Source organism: Acomys russatus, chromosome 21 (genome assembly GCF_903995435.1).
Source record: "Acomys russatus chromosome 21, mAcoRus1.1, whole genome shotgun sequence".
Classification (NCBI taxonomy): Eukaryota; Metazoa; Chordata; class Mammalia; order Rodentia; family Muridae; genus Acomys; species Acomys russatus.
Genome location: NC_067157.1, coordinates 2,336,169 through 2,358,888, shown reverse-complemented (window position 1 = coordinate 2,358,888; position 22,720 = coordinate 2,336,169). Strand labels below are relative to the sequence as shown.

The following is a 22,720-nucleotide window of genomic DNA, read 5'->3' as shown; positions in this document are numbered from 1 at the left end:
ATTTTCTAGCTATCCCCATTGCATACTTCTACAGTGAAACTTGCAGATTTACAGAAACACAGTGGCTGCCAGAAGTGGCCATAATGCTTCCTAACTATTTATTTCTGTAAAATATTATTAGTCGTGAATGAGTAAATATTTGAGGAGATACTCACACACAAAACATGAAGATCAAGAAAATGATATAAACTTTCTCAGTGGTATAAAGATATGCAAAAATATAAAGAAGAGTAAGGTTATAGTGAAAAATTTAAATACTTAAGTATTGAATATAGACTTAGATTTGCCTTCAAGATTAATTAAAAGTAAAGATGTATAAGAATAAATATTTTCTGAAGGAAAATAAATGAACTATTTATTTCCTAATCTGAAGATTAGTAAAACATCTTCACCAACCCTACATCTGACAAAAGGCTAATATCCAAAATATATAAAGATCTCAAGAAGTTAAATACCAAAAACCCAAATAATCTGATTAAACAGGAGGTTCAGCATCCTATTGAGACTCTAGGTGAGAAAAATATAGGGGATAGGGAAGTAGGTGGATCCAGAGGGTCCTAGAAACCTACAAGAGGAACATTATGAGGGGTGGATCTGAGCCCAGGGATTCTGCTTGATCAAAGGCACCAACCAAGGACAAAACATGCAACCATCATCAAACCCCTACCCAGATCTAACCAAGGGACAGAACATTCTCCACAGTTAAGTGGAGACTGGGGACTGACTGTCACAGGATCTCTGGTGCCCCATATTTGGCCATGTCCCTTTGTTGGGGAGGCCCAATGGCACTCGGAGGAAGGATAGCGGACTACCAAGAAGAGACTTGATACACTAGCACCATATTCAGGGGGAGGAGGTCCCTCTTGGTCACAGTCATAGGGAAGGGGGATTGGGGTGAAAGTGGGAGGGAGGAAGGAATGGGAGGATGTATGGGATGGGATAGAAAATGAGATGTAATATGAATTATTTTATCTTTCAATAAAAATGTGTTAAAAAAAAAAAAAAAACCAAGGTTCAGAGCAAGCAGAATTATCAACAGAGGAATCTCAAATGGCTGAGAAGCACTTAAAGAAATGGTGAATGTCCATAGTGATCAAGTGAAAATGACTTGGAGATTCTATCTTATACCTATGATCTAAAATATGAGTCAATAAATCTCAGCAGGTATGAGATGCTCCTATGGTGTAAACTAGATGTGTGCGGTCACCAAAGATCCCCAAAGTCAGACATGAACTAGAAAATAATGGTGAAATGGGTACTGTGGATAATGAAACAGTACCAAAAGTTAGATAGGGCACTCACATGAGTTAAGGTTTGGGTCATCAAACAGCACCAAACATGCTAGTGCTAAAAATGATGGAGAATTGATAGTGAGGTCACAGTACCCTTAAAGCATACATTGTTTTCTTTTTTTTTTTTTTAATGCACCCAACCTCTTCCTGTCCACTACACAATTGAAAGTGCCTTCAACAAGGTTCCCTTTTCTTTTCTTAGATTCTTTGTTTTAGAAAATTTACAAATACAAATATAGAAGAAGCACAAATATCCCTTAGTCTCTTTGAGATGCAAATCTCTAAAGCTTCTTGGCAATTTTGTAAATAGGAATTGCCTATTTCTCAGGCTTGGGTATGTAAGCTTCCTGAAGCAAATCATCAGGGAAGAAAGTGTCTCTAACCTATCTTCCATTCTTTGTGGCTTGTCAAGAAAGAGTCTTATTTTAGCTGGTGGTTTTAAGTTTTAAAATCATCAATTAAAATGTTAGTAAAAAGTCTATTATTTTGTAATAAGAGCAATTATTAAGAATAAACTGTTACTATTCCCCAATTTTATCAGCTCTTATGATCTTTCTCACTACTCAAAATTTATCCTGGTCCTAAAACACTTTGTTTCAACACTTGGGCCTCTCTTTCTTTACTGGAATAATCTTTTACTGACCCCTCCTCAGTGCTGAAGTTAAACTTATCTGAATACAGTCATAGTGGACATACATCCAATTCATTCTTTTTTTAAAATGTATTTATTGACTTACTTTGATAATCAGGCATAAGTCCAGACACTGACCAATGTCCACATATCACAAGTAGTTAACATGGAGGCATATAATAAGCATTTTTGATAATTATAAGGTCAGTAAAAGGAAACATAGGCAACAAGCTGGTTGGAGAGGGACAATGAAATACTCATTTTGGAGCACTAACTAAGGCTTCTGTATAGAATATGGATCATTCATTGGGAAGGTGAGTGCCATAGAACCATTAAAAGCATGTAGCCTCAGTGACAGTAGGGACGAGTTCTTGTTCAGGGAGCTGGGTTGAAAGTGGGAGGGTATCTATAAAGATACACAGTCACATAAGCAAAACTTAAAGAAGGACTTGAAATTGAATGAGTATAGTTTCTGGTTTAAACATAATCTTTACTAAAAGAAAAAAACACTTAAAAACACATCTATTTGGGGGCAAAGAAAATTAAAACTAGTGAGTTAGAAATGTCTTTTGGTATACCGAGGATTTGTTGTGTCCATTTGAATATAACATCCTGGAATTCAGAGAAAGAGCTCAAACCAAAAATACTATTTTAGTTATATCTGGTAAATATGTCAAAATAGTAGATACATGGAAAATGTTTCTAAAAGAATAAGAAAGTCAAGTGTTCTAGAAATGTGAATTTCAGTGACTTGTACAGATGGAAAATGCTTCACAAATTAGACATAAAGAATGGACAAAGACGAAGGACGATTATTTAAGGGGAATATTTCAGAGTTTGAAGCAAGAACATATTCTGTTACGTAGTGAATGTCTGTGCTGACTTCACTAGAAACTTAAAAAAACTGACTAACTTTTTTTGAGTTGAGATTAGTGGGGTTCTTGATTAGTTGAGGGCAATGAAACTCTTAGAAGTCACCTTGAAGTGGATTAGGAAGGATTTGGGAAGAATATACTGGGGCCGATGGGTGGGGAAAAAAAAGAAAAAAGAAAAAAAAAAACACATTAAAAGCCTGATCATGAGGAAGAGATCAAAGCTAGTAGAAGAAAGGTAGTTTGATTTAAGTAAGATTATCAAAGATTGAAGAGATTTAAGCATGTTTAAGTGCCAATGGGTGATTGCAAAACAAAGAAAAAGGTTTAATAAGTCAAAAGAAGAACAATCAATAACTCAAAGACCCTTTTCCTAACTTTGCATTATCTCCCCATCGATTTCTCTGGCAATCACGTTTCTACCTTTTACTTTTCCGAACATTTTTTTCATAGTTTTTTTGTCTACTGATAGTATCTACAACATTTTGCATACACTAACATCATCATAATCATCATTGTGGTTGTTTTTCTGTAATATTTTCTATAATTTATATGTGTATCTACATATATATTTTCTATGTATATATTTTTTTTCTTTTTTTCAGGACTTTATTCTTTTTCTTTTCTTTACATATGCCACTCAGCATGGCAACTACAATTAGTTATAATACATTCTTGAACTTTTCTAAGTAGGTCTGAAATGTTCTTGCCATGAAAGAAATGCAAAATAATATATGTGCTAGTTATCTTGATTATGGAAATCAGTTTTAATATATAGATAAATGAGACCATCATGTTACATTATGTAAATGTATGTAATTTTGTCAGATATATTTCAAGACAGAATAAATAAAATAATTTCTGAGCTTATTGAATAACATGATTTCAAATTGAATGAATGAAAACTTAAAACATTCAAGTCATAACCTGTGATTTCTTAATATTTATATGAAAAATAGATGAAACAATAATTACAATGTAACACCAGGTGTTTTTAGAGGAAATGACATGCCCTGTTAAAGATTCTTAAAATAAGAATTTAAAGTCTTGAAGAAAAAGTGAATAGATGAAATTGTGATATGTTTAAAAAAGATAAATAAATAGGGCATGTGATGACACATACTTGTACTCCCAGTACTCAGGGAGGCAGAGGCAAGCAGATTCATTGTGAGTTGGAGGCCTGCCTGGTCTCCAAAGCAAGTCTAGGACAGCCAAGGCTACAAGGGGAAGCACTGTCTCAAAACACACTGAGAGCACACACACACACACATGCACACACACACACACACACACACACACACACACACACACACATACACACGCACGCACACAGACACACATATACATATTAAAGTCATCAGGTAAGTAAAATTAAAGTAGCAAAAATTTTTTTGTAAAATGTCAATGACATTTGTACAGTAAGTTTGACAAAGACATATCAATTTGCAGCATGGACCGAACATTTCAGATGAAAACATGCAGGCATATTGAAACCACCAATTATAAGTTTGGTTAATTTCTTATACCTGTGGTTACTTTAATTAAATGAAGCATCATATCCAGAGACTTGATGAAACTATATGAAAGAAAGATGGGAATGGAGGCAGGAAAAAAGAAAATGGTTGAGCCAAAGAGCCACTACTTTTAAACATTTCTGAATACAGTAAAGTGGAAGGACATGGAGTATAAAATTAAAAGAAAGATTCTGGAGGAAAGTCTCAGACTATCTGGGTCATTGATAACACTGTGTTCTTTAAAAAGAAATATAAAGATGCTCCCAATGGCTCACACCTTTAATCCCAGCATGTGGAGTGAGAGGCAGGTCAGGCTAGTCTTCATCTTGCATTCCAGGACAGCCAAGGCTACATATAAATAATGTCAATAATTTTAAAAATGAAGGTAGGCCATAAGCTAAATGTACCATAAAATAATTGTCTGTAATGAGACAACTGATGAAGCAACAAACACAGCATAGAAAACTGCACAGGGGACCATGGCCATGTAATAGAGTGAGCTAGGAGAGGAAAAAGCTATGTGTGATGTCTTGCTTCTTTCCTCAAAGATGAGAAAAGGAGGCTACTGGTTAAGGAGTAGTCAACCACTGAAGACAAATAGAAAGACATGACATAATTTTTATAGCAGAATTTTAGTTGCACAACTAGACGGCAATTTCTTTGAACAAAGTGAAAAGCATTCCTAAGTATTACCGTTATAGTGCATGATTCATGAGAGAAAGCCAGCAAGTAAGTTTAAATTCTCAGAGATACTGAAAACGAACAATCCATAAATTAAACAAAACAAAGCTATACACAAGAAATTATTTTAATTACTTTATTGTAAGGGTGTTTTGTCTGCATGTATGTTTGTGTATAAGTATTCTTGCCTTACACTCACAGATATGAGAAAAGGTAACCTGATCCCATGAAACCAGAACTACAAAGAGTTCTTAGCCAACATATGAGTGCTGGGGAAAAACGGGGTCCATTGATGAGTAGCCAGTTATTGTAACTGCTGAACAATCTCTCCAATTTGGGGATTTTTCTTTAGTTTTGTAAATAAAAAAGTCCTATTTTATTCTCCCACTTATTACATCTGGCACAGTAATTATTAGAATATATTACAATTTTATCAATCATTTTCTCAGATCTGCCCACTATAATGGCAGGTCTTTAAATAGTTTTAAGGGTCCATGTTTAGTAAGTGTTTGTTTATAAAATGCTGAGGCATGTAAGCCTATTTTACTTTTGCTAGATCAGCAAAAAACAATAAAGAAAGTTCAGAAGGCACAGTCTGAATATTAAAGCAGTCATTCAGATTATGAAACATCAAGGTGAAGGGAAAGAAAATATTATTGGGAAGAATAAATATTGGAAGAACAAGAAATGAAGCACCTATTAACTCAAGTGACCAAATATATTTGGCTTAAATATAACATGCAGTAACAAACTAATATATTTTAAACACATAACTAATGATTTACAAAGTTAGAATATATTAGTTGATTTCAAAATAATATTTGCTACTGAGAACAATTTGATTTTTCTCAAGTCTCTAAAAGCTGATAAATATGGACCAATTTTCTTTAATATTTAAATGTAGAATTTAAAATTTAATAAAATATTCACATAAACTATTGCTTTGAAATTTATGTCTTCTAAAGGACTTCTGAAAACCTAGTGAGAGAAGATTAATCATGTGACTACACAAACATTTGTTTTGTTATGCTTCAAGCAATATATTTAAAAATAACATATTTTTTAATATTTTTCTTTGGTTTCTTTGGTTTTTTCTTCTTTCTTTCTTTCTTCCTTTCTTCATTGAGACACTGTTTTTCTTTGTAGCCCTGGCTGTCCTGTAACTCACTCTGTAGACTAGGCTGGTCTCGAACTCACAGAGATCCATCCAACTGCCACTGCGTCCTGAGTGCTGGAATTAAAGGCATGTATCAACACTGTCATTTTTATTTTATGTGTGTTATGGGTTTTGTTGGTGCTGTTGTCTTGTGTTTTGTTTTGTGTATTTGCCTATATTTAAGTAATCGTACTACATGTTTGCACTTGTCATGAGAGTCAGAAGACAGTGTTGGAAATACCCTGAAAATAGTGTTTCAGATGCTGTGAGCGACCACTTGAGTTCTAGCAAGTAAACCTCAGATCTCAAAAAAAACAGTAAATGCTCTTAACTTCTTAGCCATTTTATCATACCAATAATGATATATTTCCTTTAATGGACATTTTCAGACTAAAATCTTTGTGTTAAATATACATTTGAAATTGTCATGGTATTTATCTTGTTTACTACCAAATATTTATACATCGAAACTTAGAAAATAACTTTTGCTCACTGGTTTCAATCTTACAACTTTCTAACAGTATTTAGAAATGACAAGAGAATGGCCATGGCAATATTTAACAATAAGATTTAGAATTATCTTTTAAAATATTCTCTAAGAAAAAAACTTGTCTCTAGTAATTAAATTGAAATGCTATTACATTTGGTTTGTGTTTAATGCTATGTGCACAATGCATATGCAGAATGAAAACTCAGACCTTTTTTAATGTTTTATTACTTACAGTGTTAGAAATGTTAGACGTCCTAAGAAGGGCTAAGATAAATAGAACAAATGACAACTCATGCTGTCAAGGATATGAAGGAAGGGAAACACACATTTATTGCTGGCAGAACCACAAAATTGTACAGACACTATGGAAATAAGTTAGGGAGTTCCTCAAGAAGATGGAAATTGATTTACCTCAAGTTCCAGCTTTACTGCTCTTGGACATATACCCAAAGGATGCTTTATCCTGCAAGAAGGAAATCTGCACAACTTTGTCATTATTGCCCCACTAATAAGGCTAGAAAGTTTCAAAAAACCCATAGATATCCCTTAATGGAAGAATAGATAAAGTAAATGTGGTCCATTTGTACAGTGAAGTATTACTCAGCTGTTAAAAAAAAAAAAGTAAAATCCTGAAATTCATAAGAAAACGGATGGAACTAGAAATATTCATCCTGATTGATATAACACAGACCCAGAAAGATAAATATGGCAGTTATTTGCTTATACATGGATTTTAGATTCTTTGGTTTTACAATTTGTAAAACTACAAAAGATAGGTATACAGTAAGGGACTAGTGTCTACCATGAGATCTCCTTAGGAAAGACATAAGAAAGTTATGCATGGAAAGATTGGAATGAGAGGATTATATGGGGAGTGTAGGACAGAAGTTGGCAGAGGGAATATGGGAAGGAACAGCTAAATTTAAGCCTAAAAGAGTGTACATATATATATAGGCAACCTAAATGAACTTACTAAATAATGTGGAGACAGAGCCAAACAGGCCATCTCTTATTCCTAAATGAAGTTTTCAGTCCTGGGATCAATTCAGCGGTTGGCTAAAGGAGTCCTTCCTCATTAAAATAGACCTCAAAAGCCAGTGAGGAACTGATCTCTAAAGCCCCAACTTAAGAGGATGCTGTCATCTGGCCAGTTCCCTATGCACTTCTAAATACAGCTTGTTTTAATCAGTCATGGAAATGCTTTTTTCTCGGTTCTAACATTGGGAGGTCCCAGCAACATTGAAAACCATCCCATCCAAACTATGGAGCCAGGCTCTTCACTCTGATGAAAAGCCCTGAGGACACTGTGATGTGTATTTTCTGATGTGTATACAAGTTCTGTTACAAACACAGGAGCTTGCTATGCTTCAGGCTGAATCGAATGTCTGAACATATCCTGGCTACTACATGTTTTAATTCTGACTGGTTTTCTTTGAATGTATGAGCTTACAATGTTTTGGGTTTCTTGATTGTTTCTTTGTTTCAGTTGTTGCCAGTGATGGGCCAGGGCTCAATATTTATCTCTAAGCATTCTTGCCAGTGGATACGATGAAATACGGATTCAAATGACATTTTGGTATGGGTAATATTAAAGTTGTTTTATGCTATTTTACTCAACTGAAAACCTGTCTCTAGAACTTGGTTATTGTAACACATCTTTTTCGGACACACGGATGCTTTTGAAGTCATTACTTCAAAGTCAAAAGAGCTGCATGACATTGAAACAGGGAGAAAAGAGAAAAGCAGACCAGATAGAAAGGATGTTATTGCTGTCATTTAATTACCCAAGACTATTATATGAACTTTCTGTACCTCAAGATTTATAGTTTTATGGGAGAAGTGAAGAAATGTGTAAAATATGTGAAAAAGTTTACTTAAAACATGTAACACAGGTCTCTCCAAGATATTTTAGATTACAGTGGATATTTATATGGTGGTTCTTGTCCTGAAAACAAGGTCACAAAAACAAGGTTTATGAAAATAACATTTAAAACAGTGCTTGACTAATAATATATCAGAGGAGTACTTCCATGTGTTCATATACAAGACTACATGCCATGCTGGTAGCTAAAGTTTATAGTGTAAGTGTCACCCAGCTGATATTGATTTTAGAGGCATGAAAGGATATAGCCCTTTTTATGTTATTGTTTTACTAAGATTTCATAGGTTTAGAGTTTTAACACAGATCAATGTAGTTCTGAAAACATCGTAAAACTACTTTTTTTACAATATGTATTATAGGACATATTATAAAAAGTAATACTGATATGCTTAAAACTTTTATCCTTTTATAAACTAAAAAATTTATGTAAGCTTCAGGAAATCAAAAAAGTCATGTGACTTTGGTCTACCTCTCAGAAATCAAATGGACTCCATATAAGTACAGCATACATTTTCCAACCTGTTTATTACTGAGGATGGAATCTCTCTCCTATGGACTTCAGGCTCCTCCCATGCCCCATTACAAGAATTGTGGCCCTGAAAGTTCCAAATATAATAATTTTTCTTAACTTTAACTTAACTTCCATCCCTAGTCTACATCTGTCTCAGAAGATTTACTCTTGCCTGACAGACACCATCTAGGAATCATCTGCAGACTACAAATTACTTTTCTTAAAGTTGATGTAAGCCAGTCCAGCCTAGGTGATTTGTACCCTGTCTCTTCAGCTGAGTCAGCTAAATAGATGCTTCTTATGAATGCCACACTGCCCATCTTTCACTTGCCTTTTAGCTTTCCTAAGCCCTGAACATGGTGCCTTAGTTTCAGCTGGAAGTAGTTATAGAAGACAATATGTTGTTCCTTGCTCCCTCCCCAAAAGCTGAAATGATAATTCAAAAGGAAACTCCCTGGCATAGGGGACAAAATGGCTACCTATAATGCTGGTTGGCATACCAGAAAAGTTACATGCTAACAACAAATAGACTCATATCTATAAACAAGTGGATTCATTGCTGAAATTGTTTAGGCCATTCAACCTGCCCTATATAAAACAGAAGGCTATTGTATTACTTTAAGGTAAAATTGTTGTTTCTATACAAACCACTAAGGAATCATTAGAGATAATCTGGCTAAACAAAGAATCATTATTAAAAGGAGATGTAGAAACTGAAATGAAATAATTTACTGGTACCCATTCTCATTACCAGGATACTCCTAGATAAAAGCTCTGATACCATCCATTGCAGGGCCTTTGACACTTCTGTTTCTGAATCATTGGAGCTTTGACTAAATATATAAATTTCCATTATGGTGACATTAAACTCATGCTTTTCTCCCTTCATCAGCCCCCTAACAATTTTTTTATTGATCATAATATTTGGGTCCAGTGTTTTTCAGTGAATTACCAGTCTCATTACTAGGCAGATATTCAATGCCATAGTTTTTCGCTGCTAACCTCAATGTCAGCCAGTGCAAGCTCCTTGTCAAAGATTTGAAAGGGTTACACAGGGCAAGGCGGGAATGTAAAACCCAAACAGGACCCACAATGTTGTACATTGTTACTAAGTCTCCATATCTCAGAGAACAAGTTTCTGTTTCCTAAACATAATGTATCCGGCAAACCATGTTTTTCAACATATGCTAACCCTGTAATCCCATGGTGCATACCCACCCCTTTGAGGACTTCCATTCCACATAATGTTTTCTTGCTCTTATATACCCCACAGTCAGCCTTGAGGCTTGAGTTCCCCCCTCTTCTGTCCAGATGCTAACCATCAATTGTCTAGGCACCATTCTCTTTCCATCCTAATCCTACCCACATAAAAGGGACCTCAAAAGCCAGTGAGGATCTTCTCTCTGAAATCCCAACTTAAAGGAAGACAGTTGTCTGGTCAGTCCCTAGTGTACTTTTAAATACAGCAAGCTTTAATCAGACAGTCATAGAAATGTTTTTTAACTCAGTTCTAAAACACACTGGATCTTTACAAAGTTGAGCAGGTATAAAATACCCACAGCATCTTGAAGAAAATCTTTAAAATCATTTTCTTTGAAACAAATTTATTTTTATTTCAAAAGCAAGCAAGAATTTACAAAGCAGTGATTTATCGTCCATATCATAAGCCTGGCAGAATTAGATAAGTTTTGGTATGTAAGTAAATATTGAAAAAATTGCTAATAAAAACTGCTTGTTTTCCATAATTAGGCAAAATTGACAGTATTTGGGCATTTAATTATCCCATTTAAACAACTTTCATATTGTACATTTTCTTTCTTGTGGGAAATATTTGCCATGAGTCACTTGTAATAGTTCCAAATGTATGGCTTGAGAAAAGCTCAGAGCATGAAGAAGGAGTGTGTGGCTGAGATTTGCATTTTAATTTTTTATTACAGTAAATAAATTACCAAGAACACTGGAACATATGTGCTAGGGAGAAACAGCTGAGCCCTATCTGGACTCATCTGACCTTGGTCACTAGGAAATTAGAGTTAATTCAGAAGAACAGGACTGGCACCATATGTGGTTCATACCAGAGGTGGATCTGACACTAGTGCAGCCATCTGAACGGACTTGGCTATGAGCAAAACTGTCAGTCCTTAGAATAACTGTGTCACTTTTATCCCAAAACATCTGCAACTTTTAAACGAAGTATTTGAAAGAAAAGGCACTGTAATGGAAATAATTACTCTATTTTACACTGAGTTAATAGAAAAGAAGAAAGCTTGATATCTGGACAAAGAGGTAGGTAGCAAGTATAAAATCTGCTGAAGGTTAGATGCTGTTTAGGTATTTGAAACAGTACCAGATAGCTATTTTTATCCTTCATAGAAATTTCTGTCATTGATTTTTGTTCTTAAATTCATATCTACCTTTCCTAGCAACTTTTTCATAAACATTGTGTCTTACTGCTCTGTATAAACATAGCAATCAAGTTAGAAAATCTGATCATACTGTGTTTATTTAAAACTTTGTGTAAGACACAATCACTCAGCCATGCCAAACAAAAAGCTTTCTTATCATTACTATAGAAATTTCATAAGCAGTACATGAGAATATTCAGCTAAAATATTTTTGAGATATGTCTTAGAGCATGATTTATGTAATTAAAAATAAAGATAGTTATCTTATACACACAATGCATTATTGTGATTATAATTTAGAATCTTGCATGAACATGAAAACAGGTACCACTCCCAATCATTTGCTATGCAAGATTTGCAAAAGCACCTGGAGTGGAATTTTTGCTATGGAAAGTGCATTTGTAGCTATGCTGGTATGTAATGCCTGCTGCTCCAAATGAGGAGACTTGGAACCACAGCATCTCCGTTCCAAAGTTCAGTGTATTTCAGTAAGTAGTTCTTTTGTTTACTCATTCTTCACTCATTTTGTTGTTGTTGTTTTTTTTTTCCTAATATGTGCTGGGCAACAGCACAGTATAATGGATCATGCCTGGCACTGCATGTAAGATATTAAACAACAAGCAAAGCATTGTCCCTGTCCTAGAATGGCTTAAAATAACCCACAGTTCATAAATAAACCAAGAATCTTAGCATGGTCTTGTGATGTCAACAAATGATAAATGAGATGTCAACTGAACTGACGAAGGGTGAGGTGACAATGTGAATAGGACAGAATTTCCATCCTCTATAATCAGTCACAGCACGGACAAAGCTCTTACTTCTCGCTTCAACCAAAGTGCTGAATTACAGATGGGAATACAAGAAAGAAAAACATGCCTGCATATTTGAAAGTCTCAAAAGAGCTGAGTTATATATCAGTTTTCACCTTGTCTAAGGTTTCTGATCTTCCTCAGGAATTCATCAGCATCATGCCATGTCAAGAGTGGCATTTAGTCACATATTACCTCACATAATTGTACCTATATTTTTCCTTCTTATTGGTCAGGAATTATTTCCTGTTTAACAACTGGATCTCTGGAGAAGGGAGGTTTGCTCTGTTGGTCTTACTGGGTTTGTGGACTTTATTTCTATTTGGTATTTGGTATTGACTGACTTTCTTTCCTCTTACATCTACTAATGTTGAGCTATAAGATCGATGTTATACAAGTTATAAAGTTTTTGAAATTCAAAAGGCAGCTCCAGCACATGCTGTTGCATCTTCACCTAAGACCCGAGCCTCTTCTCAGTTATCTCATGAACGATGCCAATGATCTGGTTAGTGACTCTGCCACGCATGTGCATGATCATACAGTATACTTTTCAGCACTAGAGCTCACTTTCAATATAATTTCACATAATCTCTTTTATTCTGACCATACTTACTAAACATCTTTGCTGTTCTTATTTTGAAACAAGCTCATTAAGAATTATTAGCTGTTGATTTTAATTTCCAATTTATTAATATGAGTGTTCATAATCCTGCTTCTCAATGTGCTGCCAGTATTTTACCTTCATTCAAAGAGATCTCTTTTTACCTGTAAACTGAAAATAATCCCAAGTGAATACAACTACAATGTCCTCAAGCCTGGTTGATAGCCACTATTCGGTGTCAAAAGCTGAAATCCACATTCAATTCTGCCTAGAAACTTCTCTCAACTTATTTCATTCTTTTTCAAATTGTATTTTTCTAAAACTTCAAATCATCTGGGAACTCATTCACTTTTGGTTTCTTCAATACACACAAAATTTAAAATTTCAAAGACTCAAATCTAAGTTCTTCATACATCAAAAATCCTTTCACATTAAACACCTTCACCTTTGTTGTAACCCTCCTACAGTGAATCCTTCATGCCTGCCTTCGTACTCCATCACATCTCTGAAGCCTTAAAGAATTCTTATATGACTAGTTTTCCATTGTCATTTCCCCTTAACTGACACCTCACACACATGCTTTAGTTTCTTGTCTTCATTTTCTGTTGTCTGGTTAATACATGTCCCCACGCCCTTGCTGTATTTTCTATCTCCCTCTTTAATAATAATATCAGAGTTGTGTTCTCTATCCCATTTGTACTCTCCTTGTTCGATGGTGCTTCCATATATCTCCTAATCCATGGTTTATTAAAATTAAACTAAGCAATCCTATCAATGATTTCCATTTATTATTAAAATATTATTTAAAACACAATTTATTTGTCCAATATTCAGCATAAGGTGCCTTCCTTATTCCGTCATCCTTGAGAACTTCACCTGACAGCTCTTATCTTTACCAATGTCACTTTCAAGATAGTATTTGTACTGGGCTGGCACAGTTATAATAAAACCCAAATATAATCTTACCAACCTACATTTTATGTTTCCTTAATTTATAAGGCTCCACATTACTAATATAATAAAAAAAAAACACAACTTCCTGTTATTCTTAATATAAAAGAAATAACGATGGATAACAAAGTTCCAGCAGATATTTCCATCTGTAAACCTTTTCTTTGCCTTTTTTGTTCATTCTAACAGAATGTGCATTTCTATTTCTTCCTTCCATAACAGGTAGACTGTGTGCCCAATTGAGTGCAAATGATGTCATCTAAAACATTCATGAAATCTTACAATAAGAAAGTTATAAAAATTCTTAGAGTGCATTTTATTCATCCTTATGGCTTTAATTACATGTTAGTGATGCTTAGCATTAATTATCAATTTATAAAATTTAAAATCATCTGGAGGAGATTGGTTTCTGGGATGAAAATAGGAGATTGATTTGTTAGCCTTAATTGGGGTGGAAAAACAGGACCACAGTAAGTGATATCACTCCAAGTATGTGTCCTGGTCTGTGTATTTGAACAAAGTGGAGTGTACAGCAAACATCCATTCTCTTGTTTCTGATCCTGATTATGAATGTCACATGATCATAGCTACTGCCTAGAACAGTGAGACAAAATAAATCCTTTGTCATATAAGATGCTCCTACTGGGATATTTTAAAATAGCATCAAGAAATGCAAATAAGAGTCACAGTCATAGGGGAGGGAAGTAAGTGGAAAGTGGGAGAGAGGAAGGAATGGAGGATTCAAGGGATGGGATAACAATTGAGGTGTAAACTATATTAAAAAAAGAAAAGCAAATAAGCAACATTTATTGTCTCAGTGAGTGATAATCTGGTTGATTTTTATAGTTTTCAAAGCTCTTGATAATTATTAACAATGCTAAATAAAACAAAGTTTGGATTTGGTTTGGTGACTCAATTGACCTGAAATTCATACTGAGAACCCATGGAAAATGTCAATTCTTGGCATATATTTGCAATTCAGCAAGAGGCAGAAATATGAGAACCCCAGAGGCTTCCCGGCCAGCCTGCTTAGAAAATTAGTTAATCCCAGGAGAAAAAAAAATATCAAAAGAGGTAGAGAGTGGTACTGGGGATGACAACAAAAGCTGTCTTTCAGATTTCCCTGGACGCACACACACAGAAACAGGCACACATACAGTTATCCAATGGTAATTTAATGTTAAAAAGATCATAAAAAGAGTTGGTGTATGTGTGGTTGTGTGTGACACTGCAAAATATCATTAAAAACAGTAAGATTATTTGAATGGCTACTGTTAAGGTTCTGCTCAGGTTGCCTACCTGTGATATCATTGTCTACCTCCCACTGGAAGTTGCCCTGCTTAAGATTATAAAAGGCCAAACCGTTTTTGTGTCTCTCTCTCATACACACACACACACACACACACACACACACACACACACACACACACACACACTTCACCTCCCTCTCTCCCTCCTCCTCTCTCTCCTTTCTCTGTCTCTGTCTATCTGTTTCTCTCCACCCCTTTCTCTCCCCATGCTCATTTGATAAACTTCTCCATCTAATATCTGTTGCCTGGCATCTTATTTTCAAATCATTAAATTGGTGACGAAACCTTGGAAGGCTTTTCTAAACTTGTCTAAGTCTGAGATCCCTTCCACGGAACTTGTTCTATCTAACACACTTCCCAACACAATCTCCTTCTGTTACAACTCTAAATCTCCATTCATTCTCTTCTGAACCCGTCACCACCCTGCCTTCAGACCGACTCTAAGCTGAGGTAAATTTCTGCTGATCCACTCTCTCTGGCCACCTAACTATGGGCACACCATTACAGGAGATTCACTCTGCAGCTAGGCTGGATACCCACCCCACATTTCTCTTTGCCTCTGCGGGGTAGACCAAGGAATGACTGCTGGTGGCTTGCACTCTAGAGTAACCTGCCTGTGGTCTGATTGCCCTGCCAGTAAACCTCCATTATTCACCACAGACCATCTATTGTTGGTAAGCAAATGCCCACCACAGAGTACAGCCCATTCTGGTTCCCTCTGCCTTGAGAGAGACTCTAGAGTCACTCCAGACTCTTGGTTGGCTCTGCCTTCACAGAGATGTATGGGTTACTTTGGGCTGGCTGTGCTATGCCAGCCATGAGCAAGCCTGAGGTGTGGGTTGCACACAGGTGATTCTCTCAAGCACCTTGGCTGGGACCCCTGAGGTGTTGACAGCCGCAGACCTTTACAGCTCCCACACTAGGGGATCCCAGGCTTGGGCACTGAGGACTCTTGGGTTATGTCTTCGGGGTTTGATCACTTCTGCTGAGATGGCAACATTCAGGCAGCACAGAACCAGGGGTTAGCAGGAAACCAGTAGCTACCTCCATCTCAGCACTTCCCCAGCTGCTAAAACACTGCACAGACTACTCACTGCAGTCTATTATTCCAACTGGGCCCCTGCCCTGGCCGGTACAGCAGCTGATATATTGGCAGCCCACAGCATTTTAAAATCTGCCTACCACTGGTTGCTCACAACATGTGGCAGTCACCATACTGATTTTGGGATAAAGGAGGTGGATCTATTTCCCCTGCTGCCATTTTTGTTAGGGGCAATCATGTGAGTAGCCACTGCCTTTGTTTCAGATGTACCAGGGCTACATCCACTGTCTTTACCAAGGCCTCCCATCCTTGATCAAATCCTTACTAAACTACAACTACAGTTTTTGTGTTTTACAATGATTACCTATTTTTGACTTTCAAGATTATGTTTTTACCCTTATCCAAAATGTTTTTATTCCTAACTTAGGTATTTACTAATTACTAGACAAATAAATAAATGCTGTTCCTCCTGTCACCAGCTACCCTGGATTCAACAACAGGATTCCTGGCTGGTGATTGGCTTGATATAACTTTTTAAATTTCTACAGTGTTCTGTTGTATCAACATTTATTTGTTTATGATGTTAAAACTTAGATCACAGCCTTTTAAATATGTTTAGCCTTATTTTCTAAACATGATGTTATTAATCATAAAAAATATACTGTTCTTTTTTATGGGCTGTGTCCATAAATTTTAAGACTCTTACTTAACTAAGAAAAACCTAAAATATTAGTCTTTAATTATTAAGATAAACTATAAACAAAGTTTGTCTATATAAATATTCTTAAGAAAAACTACAGTCTCACTGCCATCTTAACTAGAAGGCTGAGGATGGTTCTTAAACCCCCATATAGGAACTGGTAAATGTAATTTTAAAATAACTTTAAAACCTAAAAGGAGCCTTCCTGACAGGCTCAGCTACAACAAAAAAACTATAGTCCAGGTCATAGTTACTGCACTGGGGCAAGCAAATAAAGGACTGCAATGCCCCCTCCTGCTAGGGTCCATCCTGAGCCAGCTCTGCCAGCGACTTACTTCAGATGTAGCCAAAATGGAGACACTGGTTCCACAGCTGCTGAAGCCAGAAAGGGGACAAGGGTCCCACAGATTCTGAAAAGCCACATACCCTGCCTATTGTCAGATTGACGTATTGTGTCAAAATGCTCACATACAGGCTTGTTCTCTGTGCCCAGCTACTGGAGGTTCAACCAGAAGAAGAGCTATAGACACTTCTAGCCTTCAAGCTTCTTGACATGGTGGAGTACAGATACCTCCTAGATTCATCAGCCTCGCCAGACCCAGGGTAATGCTACAGATATATTTTAACTTCACCCTCAGGCTACATAGTCACATTCCCAACTTCTATCATGGAAATCTTCAGATATCTTGCCAGCCCTCTTCATATGCAGGAGACCAAACTTTAACTGTCAGGTCTAGATATAGTCTGCCTTGCTACCAGACTTCCTTTGACCATTCTTCTAGCTAAAGGACAGTGACAACTTACAACAATTTCACCTATGTCTTAAAGCTTCAAAAAGGGTGTTTTATAAATGTTAAAAGGTCTAAGAAGTTGTTTTATGAATGATGGTGGGTCCAGAAAGTTTTTTTAAGGTTAATACATACAAGTTATAAATGCTAAAAGTTCTAAGAAAGTGTTTTGAGTTGGCAAATGCAAGTTGTGAAGGTCAGCATGTCTAAAGGATGTATTATTTCATCCTGCTGCTATGCTATTGTTGTACTAACTGTTGAGAGTGTTGACACTAATCAATTGAACTCTGATTTATTAATCTAATTATGGTAAAGCATTCCTCTATATGATCTAGTATCATATTTCCAAATTTAAGATTTTAAATTTAATTTTTTTGTCTTTTCCTTAAAATGTTTCTTATTGTGCTAGAATTATGTACATCCACTCTTCTAGACAGACATCTTTAATGAAGTGTACTGATGCTAAAGTAAGCCTTTCCCTTCTCCTCTACATGAAATTTCTGTGCTCCCCCATGTTACTGTTCCACAGATGTAAAAGCATTTCATAAGGCTTGCGCCTTTCCTAACCTTACCCCAAAGAGTGTTTGTACTTTTAACAAACTTTCCCTCAAGTCTCTGCTATATGTCTATTGCCTTTTCTTACAGTGTGTATTTCACTGCACATTTCAACAATTTTGATGTTAATGTGTATAAAATTTATCTTCCTATCTGAATTTAAAAGGATTCCTGTAAAATACAGGAAATCCACCTCTCAGATAAAATGGAAGCCAGAGAAGTACTGTCAATCAAAAGTCTAAGTTTCCTACCTTTCACTTATCTCTGAGGGTGGGATTCCTGCCCCGTTCCCTAGGTTTGGGACTCCTGTAACTACCTGATTTCCACCTTTCTGCACTCAACACCAGTTGAATTCTCACTTTCTAGTTGTGTAAATGATTCCCTTTGTCCACGAGTCCATCGACACCTCTCTGGTTCACTGGAAGCGGAGGTATGCAACTCAAGTCTACAGGACTGAGGCTGTTCCTTCTAGCTGACCCACAGCTAGGACTTATTCCACTGGGCATGACTGCTGACACAGTCCTTCCATTGTCATCTGGCCACTAAAAATTCCTAGTGCACTAGGTGGCTGTGGCCAATGCAACTGAGGAGCTATGCTCTTTTGGTCGTTGACCAGCACTGAGGAGCATCTTAGACAGTATGTACCTGTCTTTTGAGTCAAAATCCATTTCTGCGGATGCCTTAATCGATTACTGACTTCATCTCCCCATGAGAAACAGTCCATTCACTGCCTTTCCAGGCTCCTCTGGGATACTTTTTGAAGAATTTCAAATCCCTATCCCATTATGGGCTGCTAAGCTTACTTACAGACCTCTGTAAGCAAACTTAGACAGATCAAAAACTAAACCTTTTTAATTATTTCTAGCCATTGGGCAAAATGGAGATATGTTCTCCACATTCAAAATTTTCCTTTACTCTCCTAAAATTTTCAAGCATTGTCAACATTGTTTCTCTCCTTATTTTCAAGTTTGTCTCTTCTTTGCTCTTCTAAAAGTTTCAAATGTACACCTAAAGGTAATTTTCTCCCTAACCTACTAACTTTGTCTTATGCCCACATGTCTGTTCCAGTATCCTGCCAGACAGGATCCTGCATCCAGGACATCATCAAAGCAACTGTTCCAGTCCAACTTCAGAGATTGTGTCAGCTGGACCGACATTGCCCCTCCGAGCTGCAGGTGTTCTCAGACCCTGGCCTGCAAATTCAACAGGCTACTTTTCTGGGAACTGGCCAATATTTCAGCCTTTTAACTCCTAGCTCCATCCTACTGTCAACAGGAAACAGACAGACTGCTCTTTGCCTTATCCGTTTATGAAAGGCTGAAATGGTGTGCGCCAGACCAGGAACAGCTCCAGCTTCTCCCAACACTCCTTTGTCTCTATCTGCTGCAGGACATGGCTGAAATACCCTGCCCTTAACCTTGAACTTTCATGACATTGCTTTTTCTTCCCCTTCAGTAAATAATCTGTACATTTTGTTGTTCTTGCTCTTTTCTCTCTCTCTTTTCCCCTTACATAACAGCCAATAGCTGCTTCCAATGAGCCTACATTTATATATTTCTAGTTACCTTTCAAAAAAAATAATCCAATATTCCTCAATTTTTTTTAAATATAGGAAAATGGAGGAATGTTAGGAATGTTAGGAATGATAAGATTCTGTCTACTTGTGACCTCATTGCCTACCTCCCACTGGGTGTGGCCCTACTCAATATTATAAAAGGCCAAACCCTCCTTGTGGGTCTCTCACCTCACCATCTCCCTATCCCTTTTGCCTCTTCTAGACCTCCTCCTCTCTCTTCCTCTCCTTCTCTCTCTCTCTGCCTCTCTGTTTCTCTTGGAGGTGCCACTCTCCCCATTTCCTTCTCTCCCCATGCTCGTTTAATAAACTTCTCCATCTAATATCTGTTGCCTGAAATCTTATTTTTTTAATTGTTAAAAGCTATCATTATACTAATTATCAATAATATTTTGACATGTTTATATACAAAAATTCATCTATATGTATATTATCATCTGCTTAGCCATATTGTACTGAAAACAATGAGGAAAACATGTGCTATGATTTAAAACCCAGCTGAATCCTGTTAAGTAACCTAACTTTTTAAAATTCAAAATTCATTTCAGAATGGATTGAAGTTTCAAGGACACTTTAAAGAAATTATAACCATAATTCAACCCTCATAATACATAAGCAGAAGTGCTGAGCTGTGACTAAAAATGCATGAGAATTAGATATGGATGAATTTATTTAAATAAAAGAGATATCAACTGAAAATAGAATGCAATATAAAAATTAATCCCACTTAGGAGTTTTACTAAAAATGTCAATCATTCTTTAAAGAATATAGTATTTAAATGCTAGGATATTTTCTCCATTACTGTTAATGGATATTAAGAAGACATTAAAAACAATTAGGAAATTTATGTTGAAAGCCAATGTGTATTCTTAGGGTGAATTGTATTAAATATTTAAATATTATCTAAAATGAAGCCGAAGTCTAGCAAACACATTCAAATAAACTCTTTTCTGCATATGTTTATATAATTATTCCTTATGGGATATGTTTAACACAAAAGTGAGGCTAATTGTTTGCATCATAGGCTAGTATACTTTAAAACAATTCCAAAATGAACGATTTAAGAGTGTTTTAGGGTTACAGCATCAAAGGCAGCCTCTTGCAATGCTTCCACTGTAGAATATGCTCACTGGCAGAATTCTACAGCAATTATACTTTGTGCTTTTAATCCTTTCTGGCTGTTCCTTATGAGAAATACATTTATATATCAGACAACTTTAAATAAGTATATATTTAAATATTTTGCTATTTATATGAGTAATATAGAGTAAAATTGCATATTTCAATTGGGGAACCAAGAAATTACATATGTATAGCTCCAAGTAAAAATGTGAAAATCAACAATGATGATATTACATAGTAAGGAATTTAGAAGCCCTTAGACATTTGGTCTATAAAAGCATTTAAAAGTGTGATGAAATAGATTGAGACAGGGCATTTTTAGGACTAGAGGACTAGAGGACTAATTTTTATGAGTACTAACATATCTTTTGTTTTTATTGACTGGGTATGAGTATAGTTTGTGTTTAATGTCACTGTGTTAAATACCATGGCTTAGTAAGAAAGGACGTTTTTGGCTTACATGTCCATCATTAAAGGATGTCTCATGGGAACTGAAGCAGGGCAGCAACTTGAAGACAGAAACTGAATCAGAGGCCAATGAAGAACACTACTTACTGGCTTGCTCCTTGCTTGCTCAGCCTTCTTTCTTATATCTGATACAACTGGCTCATGACTACTTGCCAAGTGTGTCAGTATATACAGTGAACTAGGACTTCCAGCATCAACCATTAATTAAGAAAATGCCCAGAAATTTCTCTGTAGGCCAATTTGATAGAAGCATTTTCTTAATTTAAGTTTTTTTTCCTCCCAAAATGATACCAGCCTGTGTCAAGCTGATAAACAAACAAATGAACAAAACAAAGACAATAACCATTGGAATATACCTCATATTTTTTGTTCGAGTTATACTAATTAAAGAGATTAACAAAAACACCTGTAAACACAATGAGCTAATATACTTTAGAGATAGGGAACCTAAATAGTAAATTCATGCATATGACAAGCAACTGCATTCTTTTACAGTGTTGACATGCAAGCATTTGTGTTCCTAGGACACGGCACATACATATGCGTAAGAATGGCAGTCTTTGTAGTCATTGTGACAGCAAGTTTCCCATTGTGAATAGGAAGTATATTTTCTAGTTAGCATAGATTCCGCACCTGCTGTGGTAGGTATCAAAGCAACTTCATCAGATGCTTTTGTTGATTAGGAGAAAGCTGCAGGTGTCTAAGAATCCTGTCTTTGCTGACATAGTCAACTTCCCACAGCATCAGGAAGAGCTATGTCAAGAAGGCATAAAAGCCAGATGGTAAAGATGGCAGTTTGACTAATCTAGCCCTAAAGTTCAGCTGACATATCTTTTTCTTGATGAAAGTATGCAGAAATGCTAAGGCAATTTCCAAAACAAATACTACTAATGAAATATCTACTTAGATGGAGACAAAGAGAACTTTGTCAAAATATAAAAGCTGTTATATGGGCAACAGAGGGCACAGTACAATTTTTTATTCATATCATCCTAAAACAAAGAGTGCTTGAAAATTTATTTCAAACAAAAGTGCAATTAAAATATTTTATAAAACAATGTGGGTGTTTATGTACTTCAGACATGTGAACCTGTATTGTTAGCAAAATAGTTATTTGGTGAGACTCTTGAAGGACATTTTGAAAAAAATAATTCCATCTACAAGTAAGAAACTTATAAATCTTCATTCCCTTCTAATAAGTAAAGTGAGGAAGAAGCTGAAAATCAACCAAGAAGATAGTTAACAGGGACTACTACTCCCCTCAAGTTTGTAGAGAATTTCTCTTCAATATTACTTTGTTCTTAAATTTCTATTTAAAATTGATTATGTAGACACAAACAGTTATGTATGCATATACATATGCTAA

General features: G+C 35.9%; 1 protein-coding gene across 1 annotated transcript in view; it reads right to left on the bottom strand.

Annotated features, from left to right (window-relative positions):
* Grik2 (glutamate ionotropic receptor kainate type subunit 2) overlaps positions 1-22,720 on the bottom strand; it is a 664,108-nt gene that overhangs the window by 43,999 nt on the left and 597,389 nt on the right. The window lies entirely within an intron of this gene.